This window comes from Macaca fascicularis, chromosome 5 (genome assembly GCF_037993035.2).
Source record: "Macaca fascicularis isolate 582-1 chromosome 5, T2T-MFA8v1.1".
Classification (NCBI taxonomy): domain Eukaryota; kingdom Metazoa; phylum Chordata; class Mammalia; order Primates; family Cercopithecidae; genus Macaca; species Macaca fascicularis.
This window is the reverse complement of record NC_088379.1, coordinates 56,731,868-56,739,808: the sequence shown is the minus strand read 5'-3', so window position 1 is coordinate 56,739,808 and position 7,941 is coordinate 56,731,868. Positions and strand designations below refer to the sequence as shown.

General features: G+C 39.3%; 1 pseudogene; it reads left to right on the top strand.

Moving 5' to 3' along the window:
• Positions 1–5,565: 5,565 nt before the first annotated feature.
• LOC102124605 (chromobox protein homolog 3 pseudogene) lies at positions 5,566–6,260 on the top strand (annotated as a pseudogene).
• The last annotated feature ends 1,681 nt before the right edge of the window (positions 6,261–7,941 follow it).

Genomic DNA, 7,941 nt, shown 5'->3' with positions numbered 1-7,941 from the left:
TTGAAATTGGTCACAGGGATGTATTTACAAAACAAAAAACAGAAATGCTATGAATCAGAGCTTTTTTAAAAAGTTGCTTATTAAACATGGACCAGTTGTCACTCTGTAAAAGAATCCTGAAATCAAAATGTTGGTGAAACACTGGTCTATTGGCTACCTCTATTTCTCTCCTCTGTCCCCTACCCACAGGGAATCTTCCTGAATCATTCTTTCATTTGTTCAATAAATATTCTTGAGTATCTCTATTTTCTAGGCATTATACTGGGAAATGGAGATGAAAAGATGAATAATTTAGGAATGTATTTGTGATTATAGAGTTCTTTGTTTAGCAGGGACGTGTGATAATGGTTGTGCTAGAAGTTGTTAATGGTAGTATAATAGGAGAGAAATTTCCAACCTAGACCAGGGCATGGGGGCAGAGGAGGGACTCCTAGGAGGGTGTCTGTATCAATTAGCATCCAATCAGGAGATAGAAACCACACTAAGATAATTTAAAGGAGGAAATTGTTCACTAGGTACAAAGTTGTTAACCAGGTAACCAAAAAGACAAAAGGAAAACACTAAGTTATTATTGGAAGTAGCAATTGCAGGAAGCAGCTGCCACACTGAGGCTGGTGGAATAAAGACACTGGAATGACTAAAATTTAGAAGCTTGAGTACAGTCCCGTGGAGCTGAAATTCGGATACCAGAAGATGAGGCACTGCTCACCTGGTACTGTTGTCTCTGAGGTGGGACAAAATGAGGATGGTTCCGCAACTACAGGAAAAACTGCAAACTGTGTTAAGCTGCCGCTATGAGAGAAAATAATGTGTCTACTAGTGTGAAGAAATAATGCTATGGTAAGGCTCACAGGCATAAAAAGCAGGGATAGAAAAAACATGTAAGAAGTCCCTTTACCCTCCTCCCCGCCTTCAGTATCCTTCTAGAACACTCTTAACAGCAGTGCCTAACAGGAAGCCAGCTGGCAAAGCAGAAATGTGGTTTGAAGAGTTCCTGAACCAGCATTATCATGCAGAGTTCAGAAGGGTGCATTTTCAGCTGAAAGATAATGGCTTGGTAACTGACAAAGTCTATCTCTTGGCTACTCAGCATCCATATTTACCCAACTATATGTATTCAATCTTCTAACCACCAACAAAAGGAACTTTACATTTCCACCCAAGATTCAACTATCCTATATATGAATGAAGACATTTTTACCTTCTCCCAAAATGAAAAGATACAAAGTGCTAATACTCATTGAATCAATTTCTGGGATACAGTCATGCCACCCATCTCCGTAGCATGTCAGTTACTCCTCAAATTCAGTCACAGTCTCACCTGAATGTTCTTCTACTAAAGACTAATTTGTACCGTTAACCTCTAGACAAATTTGTTTAAAATAATAAGGGAAAGAAGGAGAGAGGGAAATAGTTTCTCTCTCTCTTTCTAGATACACACACACACACACACACACACACACACACACACACGCACACACAAATACATACATAGTAAGCAAGGATGAAAATATCCAAAGCTTTTTTATAACTGACCACAAGACCATAGTTGATATTTATCATTTCTCTCTTCCTTTCTATGTTTCATTTGTCCTCAGGTAGCACCTCAGCTTATTGGAGTTCTTTGCTCAGTGGTGTGACCCAAACTTTCAATACTGGAGTATATGAATATTCAGTTGTCCCTAACAGTTTTAAAATTGCTATAGTTTTATATTAAATTTCATTATTGTACATGGAAATACTAAGAGGTTCCTCAGAGAATCCCAGACATAGTTTCTCCCTGGTCCCAGACACAGTCCACAGAACCTTCATTGTGTAGCAGCAACTCAATTCTTCCTCAGTAATTTGGAGGCAATCATCCCAGCCCAAAAGGGCCAGGTGTCAGTCTCAACTTTCAATTCAGTGCAGACATTGTTGTGTTTCCTGGCAAAAATATTCTGCCATTGGGAACCAAGGCCTCCAAAAACCAACAGAAATGAAAAATTGTAAGTATGAAAGGCAAAACTTCTGTGAGTGGTCATGAGGTGGAATATTTGAAGATATCTATTCCCACTACCCTCTTGATTCTTGGACCATTGTATTTTGGTAATAGAAGAGACAGCATCACCTATTGGTTGCTGATTCAAAGTGTATTTCAATCTAACAGAACTCCATTCCTCAACTGGCATTGCAAGGAGTTCAAGAGGCAATTCCTCCATTCAATTAAGCCAACTGCTTCTGGATGGTGGGGGTCTATGGTAAGATCAGCAAATTCCATGGGAACCAGCCCATTGCTGCACTTCTTTGGCTGTGAAATGAATTCTTTGATTAGGAGCAATGTTGGAATGCCATAATGGTAAATAAAGCATTCTGAAAGTCCGCAAATGGTTATATTTGCAAAAGCACCACAAACAAGGTAAGCAAATTCATATCCAAAACACATGTCTATTCTAGTGGGGACAAATCTCTGCCTCCTCTATAATACAGGGATCCACTGTCATCAGTCTCTGCTTGGTAGCTGGCTGGTCTTCCAGGGAATAGTGCTATATTGGGGGCTCAGTGCTGTTATTCTCTGCTGTTGGTCCTTTAAGCACTCCTCAGTAACAGTAGCCAGGTCAGCCTGTGATGTTAAGCCTGTGAATGGCCTCCATTCTTGATCCTGTGACCACTTTATACATGGGTTAATTCAGTGGGCTGTATGATGGCTGGTGAAAGAGGCTGAGTGATATATAAGAATATGACACTTTTTCTACACTATTATTGAGCGCTTCCTCTATAGCAGATACTCTTTGGAGAGCATTCACATGAAATATAAGTGTCTTCATGCTGTACCCATTATGAGAGACGTATCCACACACTTCTTTCCCAGGCCTCTTCTTACCAATATTCAAATCCTATTCTTATCAAGTCCCTGAACATCCAGCCAAGCTCTAAGAAACTGCCCATGAATCAGAGTAAGTCCATACTTATAGCTATTTCTGAGTTTAGACAAAGTAGATAACCAAGTGTATTTTTTTAAGTTCTGGGCTTGGGTGTATTTTACATTACCACCATCCAGAGACACTCCTGAGTGGAAGTGTGCTACTGCACTGTCCACTCCAGTTTGCCCCAGAATACTGTCTTACCATCTATAAATACAGCCTGAACTTCCTCCTCATTCAACTGGTAATAAGAAACTTCCTAGTGAGGCCACAGGTATGGATTGAAGGAGAAGGGCCAGGAGTTGATGTTGATGGAGTAAAGCCATCTACTTAGGTAACTTAGTTGGGTCTTCTGGATGTGTGCGAGGTCAATCTCTTTTATACTATTTCTACTTGGTGGGAGGTTGCTTCTGTGAGCACTCGACTTTATGCAGCCAACTTTTATGGCTAGGAAGGGCATACAATTCATAATGGAAAACTCAGGCTACACGTAAGGCATTCAGTACGAGTATTGAGCTGGAGCTGTTTCTGGAAAGGAGAATGGTTATCTTGAGAAGAGTCATAGATTGGCTTCAAAACCCTGAGTTTTACATTATGATTCTCCAATTGTTGTTTGGCAGAGACTTCCTGCAACATCCTACTTGCCACAGACATGCCAAGTATCATTGCATATACTGGGTTATAAAGAAGAGCAATCTACACTTCAGTCTATACTTGCTCTGGTCCCCCTCAGAACTGGCGGCTTTATTGATTTAATAAGATTATTTGTAAATGGGAATTGAAGTAGCTCACTCGAATGTAGGAGATACTACCTCTAAAATCCAAATGGGTCTACCTAGTGTTTTTTCTCTACTGGGGGACTTTGCAAGGTGCAGCAACTTATCTTTCACTTTGGTGGCAATATTTTGAGATGTTCCATACCACGTGACCCCCAGGAATTTCACCGAGGTAATGGGCTTCTGAATTTTCATGGGGGTTTATTTCCTATTCTCTAGTTCACATGGGTCTTATTAAATCATCTAAAATCCTTGCCACTTCCTGTTCAGGTCCTGATCAGATCCAATCAACATAATGGTATCAATGCAGTGGACTAGTGTGATTTTATGTGAACTGTCAAGATTATCATAATCTCTGAAGATTATATTATGGCAGAACACAGGAGTGTTGACATAGTTCTTAGGCTACTTCAGGTAAAAACAAACTGTTTCTGGTGGTCCTTGCAAACTAGTATAGAAACAGAAATATTTGCAAGTCAATAATGGCACACTAAGTGCCAGGGACTCTTGATTTGTTCCAGAAATGAGATGATATCTAAATATCAACCGCAGTTGGAGTCACCTAATTAAGTTTTTGATAACATGTGGTTATTCTTTGGATCCCTCCAACTTTTGTATAGGCTAAAGGGGCAAATTGAATGGGGAGTGAGAGGTATGACTACCCTTGCTTTTTGTCACATCTTTAATGGTGAAGCTAATCTCTGAAGTTCCATCAGGGATAAGGTATTACTTGTGGTTTCCAATACTGGTAAGGGCAGGAATTTCCAGGGGCTTCCACTTGACTCATTTTTACCATAATGGCCCTCAATGGGTAAAGATTCAATGAGACCACTGCAGAACATGCAACAGAATTCTCCTGCCTCTGAGTTATCCCACCTGAGTAAGGAGAGAGCTGCCTTATGTGTCCACTCCCTCAATTACTGGCTGAGGGCTGTTCTCACATATAGGAGGAATAGAATCTGGAGGCCAGAGAGAAACCGAACAGGGCACCTGCAGCATCTGCTACAGTTATTTGGATGGGGAGGTTTCTGAGTTCTACTTTTAACGCATTGAGAAGTTAATGACATCTAGCAGGCTGTTGGATTAGTGAGTCTGAAATTGAGGAGAGAGAGTTCTAGCTCTTCCCCTATATTCCCATGGCTCTGTGCTTAGCTCTGTCATAGCATTTACTATGCTTTACTTGAATGACCTACTTATGTGCTTGCCTTTTGACCAGAATGGAAAGGGGCAGTATCTTTTTTTGTTGTTGCTTTTCTGAAGTGCCCATTCTGGGGCCTGCCACACAATAGTTGCTCATTAAGTGAAGTGCATGTTTTCCTCCTCACCAATATTCCTGTGCTGTTTTAGAAAACTCTTCCAGAAATGGTACAGTAACAGCTAATATATAACGAAGAGAGCATCAGCTGCATTTAGACACTGGCCCTGTGCCTAGTTACCTTTGGGCAGTGGGGAAAATACTCTTCCCAAGGAAAGCTGGAGTGGTTGGAGTCTATAATTAACATATAGTGTGTATGCTAATATTATATGTCCTATACTAGGATACAATGCAATGTACATGCATTTAATTGATTGTCTTGCACTCTAAAAGAACGCTAAGTCATTTATTGACACCATGTGCAATTCCTAAAACTCAAAAATTGACTGATAGTATTCATACAGAGTTTACGTTATTTCCTGAGAATAAAAACAATGAATTACTAACAGTAAGGCAAAACAGGCCAGGCACAGTAGCTCACACCTGTAATTCCAGCACTTTGGGAACCTGAGGTGGGCAGATCACCTGAGGTCGGGAGTTTGAGACCAGCCTGGCCAACAAGGGGAAACCCCATCTCTACTAAAAATACAAAATATTGACGCTGCAGACCTGCGACCTAGAGCACCTCGGAGGCGGTGAATAATAGCTCTTCAAGTCTGCAATAAAAAATGGCCTCCAATAAAACTACATTGCAAAAAATGGGGAAAAAAAAAACAGAATGGAAAGAGTAAAAAAGTTGAAGAGGCAGAGCCGGGAGAATTTGTGGTGGAAAAAGTACTAGATCGACGTGTAGTGAATGGGGAAAGTGGAATATTTCCTGAAGTGGAAGGGATTTACAGATGCTGACAATACTTGGGAACCTGAAGAAAATTTAGATTGTCCAGAGTTGATCAAAGCATTTCTTAACTCTCAGAAAGCTGGCAAAGAAAAAGATGGTACAAAAAGAAAATCTTTATCTGACAGTGAATCTGATGACAGCAAATCACAGAAGAAAAGAGATGCTGCTGACAAACCAAGAGGATTTGCCAGAGGTCTTGATCCGTAAAGAATAATTGATGCCACAGACAGCAGTGGAGAATTGATGTTTCTTATGAAATGGAAAGATTCTGATGAGGCAGACTTGGTGCTAGTGAAAGAGGCAAATATGAAGTGTCGTCAAATTGTAATTGCTTTTTATGAAGAGAGACTAACTTGGCATTCTTGTCCAGAAGATGAAGCTCAATAATTGTTCACATTGTTTTCTTATATATATTTATATATATGTATATATAATTTGGGTCTTGGATTTTGATTTACTAGTGTGACGAAATAACTACATCCTAATGAAAATCAAGTTTGATATGTTTGTTTTGAAAGTAGCATTGGAAGAGTTGTTGGGAATTTTTTTTGCATCCACAGCACTGGTTACTTTGAACAAATAAATAAAAGCTTTCTGTAGTTGCTTCCTTTATCAGAAAAGAAAAAAAATACAAAAAATTAGCTGGGCATGGTCGCAGGCACCTGTAATCCCGGTTACTAGGGAGGCTGAGGTAGGAGAATTGCTTTAACCCAGGAGGTGGAGGTTCCAGTGAGCTGAGACCATGCCACCGCACTCTAGCCTGGGTGACAGAGTGAAACTCCATCTCAAAAAAAAAAAAAAAAAGAAAAGAAAAGAAAAAGAAAACCCAGTAAGACAAAGTATATGAATCATACTGTTTCTTATAAATAGGAAATCGATTATCACAACAAACCCGTATATGAAAGAAAATGCAGTTTGGTCTGAAATAGAATTTCAGTGTATATTTTAGAGTCATTAAAACCTAATGATCAAGTTCCTTCAGTAGCATTAACAAATAAACAGGTGTTTGATTCCCAGTACTTGTGCAACTGGTTGGGATAAGATCAGAAGTTACCATAGTTCAGTGGCTTCTGAGAACATACAGCACTCTATACTTACAAAGAAATAAAACAATAACTGCTTGGTTTACATTATTATTGCTCAATATGCTACATACTATAATTCATCAAAAATATTTATACTTTTCAATTGAGTATCCTGAGGTTTTTGTTTTGTTTCATTTTGTTTTAAATGGAATCACCGGAAGGTTAGCATAATTTGGAGCCAGAATTGCCCACACAGCTGTCAGGTTTCCTGGGCACATTGCAGATCTGAATTTGGGTCATAAACAGCTTGGAGATTTCTGACCTCAGGGGCTGTAGGGGAAATCGAATTAAGCCTGCGAGAGGTAGCACATAGCTTTCCTTCATGGTGACCCACTTTGGTTCACCTCTCAGGACAAAAAAGGAAAAGACAGCTGGGTGGCAACAGCCAAAGCCATCTGTTGTAGAAATGGGCACAGAGTTCAGATTTGCAAGGACAGGGCAATATAAAAACAAAAGCAAAGAGAAAGAAATAGGTAATTACTGAAATGTCCTTGTAAGAAATAAACAGGCAATGTTAATTCTTATCCAAACATTTTATGAATGTAATATTCATCAAATGTTATTGATGCTGATCCTTGGGCTTGGCAACAACATTCTTGGTATGCAAAATTTGTTTATATAGTTTGTGTGCAGGTTGGTTCCTCCAATTACCTAATAAGGACAAGGTTCAGTTTTCATATTGGCCAGTTAGCTCTGTACAGAGAAAAGCTCTGCTGCTTTGCTCTAGCTTGTATGCTATCCAATTCAGGTCTCTTCTAAGCACGGGTTTTGATCATGTGAATAGTTTGGAATACACTGTTACAATTATTGGAAGAACAACTTAAAACAATGTTTTCTTTTATATGGGTAAGAAGATAAGTGACAATAAGAAATACTAGTTACCCTTACCAAGCCCTTATCACAAACTATGTTGCACTTAAGCTGTCTCTCTCTCTATTGTTTCATTTAATCCTTATAAAACTGCCATTTTTCAGGTAAGGAAACGGGCTTTGAAAAGTTAAGTAGCTTGACATATAAGTCATATAGAGATAAAATAGTAAAGCTGAAATTTGAACCCAAGATAATAATTTACATTTGCTTAGCATTT